This window comes from Sceloporus undulatus, chromosome 5 (assembly GCF_019175285.1).
Source record: "Sceloporus undulatus isolate JIND9_A2432 ecotype Alabama chromosome 5, SceUnd_v1.1, whole genome shotgun sequence".
In the NCBI taxonomy this organism is placed as follows: domain Eukaryota; kingdom Metazoa; phylum Chordata; class Lepidosauria; order Squamata; family Phrynosomatidae; genus Sceloporus; species Sceloporus undulatus.
In genome coordinates, this window is record NC_056526.1 from 84974378 (window position 1) to 84978666 (window position 4289).

Genomic DNA, 4289 nt, shown 5'->3' on the forward strand with positions numbered 1-4289 from the left:
CCAAGCAGTGACGATTGGAAGAATGCAGTCTCAGAATATTAACCAGCATGATTTCAGACCATGTCGGACCCCGGGCCTCCCGTGAGCTGCCACAGCCAGGGCCTTCAGGTCTCTTTCCACCAGAGAGAAGCCACCGATGACAAGCAGATGCTCCCACCTCCTCAGTCCCAAATCTCAGTCCAATCCCATAATCCCACACTGTTTTCAACACTGGCATTGGCTTCTCTGCCCAGCTTTCTGCCTGTTCTGGGCAAGGACTCCTCATATATTTCATGTAACATGGAGGGACAACTATTGAGGACAGGTGAGCAGAAGCGGGATGCTTTGGGTGCTTCTGGAGAGAGAGAGAAGAGACTTGAAAAATCCAGTGTACTTTAGTAAGGTTGGTACGTTGTGTATATATACCCGACATTGATATGATAAATAATAGAAAGCGTTTTACTTTGCATCAAAGGATTATCATGGAAAAGAACCACAAAACAAGGAAGTCGTTTTTACTTGTTATATTGTTAGATTCATGTAGCTATATTTTATATTTATGTAATGTTTAGTCAAGTGTTTAATTAGGTTAGTATAGGTGTGTCAATTGTATTAGTAGATAAGTGTGTGTTATGTCCCAATTAGCTGTCCTTTATGTTTTTTTATGGTATTGAAATAAAAAGATTATTTTAAAAAGAATAAAAAAGAAAATCTCAGTGAGCTTCAAAGACTCTACTCTATAGAACTTTTCTTTTGGTTCATGATGCCACCCCAAAAAATAAGAAAGAAAGGTGGGAAACAGTTGTCCCCCTCCTCTCTGATTCCCAGGAGGAGCACCCCAAGTTTGCTGTGGTCACACCCCATTTGCAGGCATTCGCATGCATTTTTCCAACACAACAGGAGGGGGATTCCTCTTTACCTCAACCCAAGAGCCCCTACTCCATGTTTGGCCAGGTGGGCACGATAGGGACCTTTCACAGGACGCAGATGCCTGGTCACTTCCAAAAATGTTAAATGTCACATGGATCTGCAAAGTAAGGGTTACAAAATCCTGTCATATAGGTCCTCAGTTTTGGAAAGTTTAGGATGTATGTACGTGACCCTCATTGCAATTGGAGAGATGCACTCTTAATCATCATAGCAAAGGGATCTTTTGTGAAAAAATTGTAGCCTAAGCTTTCATAGACTTGGTTGGCTTCCTAAGATGCAAAGAATGAAGTGCCAAAATGCTTGACAGCTGTCAACCTGACTTAGCCCCCCCCCATAAATGTTAGGGACATCACATGTGGACTGGTCTCTGAACCTGCCCAGCCCCATGACCAATAGGAACAGTGGTCTGAACCCTTTATACAGTCCCTCTTGTATCCCCAGAGGTTGGTTTAGATTGATCCCTATATAGCTGCTCTATCCCGGTTCACAAATTCACTCCAATACCTCTCTTTCAACATTTCTATCATAAACACCCAATTCATGTTATCAAAACTTTTTCACATCAATAAATACTAGCACGTTTTCTTTGTGGCCTCATAGTATTCAATGACATCTGTTTGATGGACAGAATAAACTTTACACATGTGAGTTTTACATCGGGTGGTTTCTAGCTCTTATGGCAAAAAGATTGCAAAATGTTTCAAACACAGACCACCTCCTTGCCTTAGAGGTGAGTTGTAAAGTGCATCAATCAATAAATAATAAACATGTGTGCATTTCCATACAGTGTACAAAGTGATCTTGTATTATTGAGACTAGCTGAATGAAGAAAAGTTACTGCCTTTGGTAGACTTGACTCTCTTTCTTCAGGGCAATGTTAACTCAAGTCTAGGAAACTTCATGCTACAGCTCTTCTCTTACACTCTCTCTCAAAGGTGCTTCAAGACCACTTTGCGCACAGATTTTCCAACTAACGGGCAGTCCCTCTGAATTTTCTACACAGGACGGCAGTTCTCGTGGGACTGTCAAATGTATAAAATTGTTCCCCACTTTTGAAATAGGACACAACAAAACATGTACAGTGGGCCCTTGGTTTACATGGGGGATCCGTTCCGGCACCCCCCCCCCCGTAGGCCAAATTCCGTAGTTGCTCAAGTCCCTATAGTCCCCAATGGCGGCGTGCGTGAATGGGTGCCACCATTGGGGACAAAATCCCCTCCTCCCCTACCCTCTTTCCATTCCTCCCCCCTTCCCTCCTACTTACCTGCTCCGTCGCCTCCTCCACGACCGCGGAAGAAGGGCAGGTGCGCCGTGCTGCCCCCGGCCCTTCTTCCATGGCGGCAGGGGCAAGGAGGATGAGGGCAAGCCTCGTCCTCCGCGCCCGCGCTGCTCTTAAAGGGCCAGAGGCAGCCTGAGAGGTCCTTTTGGCCCCAACGCGTCCCTAGCCCTTTAAGGACAAAGGAGGAGGAGAAGGAGGAGGGTGAAGCCATTTCCAGTTTCCGATGCAAATAATTATTTCATTTAATTTCTATTCCAAATGGGACTCAAGTGGCTCACCAAAAGAATCAGATAAAAACCATGAAATTTAAAATCGCAATTGAAATCATCCCATTAAAAGAAATGTAACCCATCTATTTGGACCTGGTGGGGAAGTGGTCAGATGGCAGGAAGCAGAATGGAAGATGTTTCCTGGTTGGGTTTCCGTGAAGATAATAGAGAATCCTGGCCAAAGTGGGAGTTGAGTCAGTTGAGGTTGAGAGGAGGTTGAGAGGTGGAGAGACCTCAACAGAGTGGAGCCACACCATTAATTTGGTTGCAGACTTATACATCATTTACGCAGTTCTGTTGGCTTCTCTGCCTATTTCTTATTCATTGTAAGTGCTTTCAATCCAGTCTTTCTATAAATGGAACTTACTACTGCTTTGTGAAGGCATTGCTTTAAACAAGGTGGACTGCTTGAGCTCACCTGATAGCATCCTTCTTATTCATTCAGTCATTAGTTACTTCATTCATTGAACTGTATGGTTGTGTTATTTCTTAAATTTTATCTCAGCTTTATCTCATGAGTGGGTTTCCAGGTAGTTTAGAAAACAAAACATAGAATGAACATAAGCATTTTTAAACAGTAAACAGACCAGTAAATGAAGAAAATGGTGTTGTTCCTTCAGTTGGACATTAGTTCTCAAAAATCTCCAAAGGATAATCTACAAATGTTAACTGGGAGGGAAAGAGGGGATTGGAGGAAAATGACTTTCAAATAGTCACAGTAGTTGGTGCCTCCCATGTTAGTGGGTTGGTGAATTTGCTCTGTATTTTAGTGTTATCTATGGTGCTGAATCTATCCTAGACTCCAGCACCATGGACTAAAACTCAATGCTCCAATAACATGGAGATAAGAGTCAGCTACAGTGTATTCCTGGGAGTTGTAACACAGGCATTGTAATATCAGCTGGGAGTTGCAGTCCAACAACGTCTTCATGGCCACAGTTTGCCCCATCCTGTCTTAGAAGAGAAGAAGATGGATCATGAGTCAACTGATGGGTCCATCTAGCCTGACTAGCTATGGATTAATTCTGTTCTTGCCCTACAGAAAATGTTGTGTAGTGTTTGAGTGTTGGACTATGAATCTGGAGAACAGGGTTCAATTCCCAATTAAGACATGGAGCTCACTGGGTGACCTTGGGCAAGTCACACTGTCTCAGCCCCATATGATGGCAATGGCAAAGCCCCTCTGAAGAAGCTTGCCAAGTAAACCTCAAGATAGCTTCTCCTTAGGGTCATCATAAATTGGAAATTTCTTGAAGGCACACAACAACAGCAACATCAACTACAGCTGGGAAGTATTTAAGGGTAGAAATGGGAAAATAGCAAGATTTGAGATGCTAACCTCCTATGGAATCCTGGGAGCTGCAGTTTAGAGAGGCTTTAGAATTTTATGGCTCAGGATTCGAAACATGCCGTCTTAAACTGCCAGCCTCAGGGTTCCATGGGAAATAGCTATGGCATTTCCATGGCATTGTGACTGTTTAATATTTTAAAAAGTTCCTTGGACCAATTGATTTTGCATGGATTTGCTGGAAAGCTCTGATAGCTCTCGCCATCTTTTTGTTTCAATCCCACAGGTTTATTAAGTCCTATACAAGGTTGGTAGCTCCCATGGAGCAGTAAGTGCCTTTGGGTTTTTGGGGAGATGCTGGGAATCTGGTTTCATTAGGAACTGTTGCTGATGCTATTGAACCGACTGTAGTGATTGTCACCTTTATTTCTATTCCACCTTTTCTCCAAAAGCAGGACTCTGGGCTCTCTTGCAATGAATGATGTTTACTTAGGAATTTTATAGAGCCAGATAAGCCTAGAAGGACAGGCTGCGGATGGTAAGA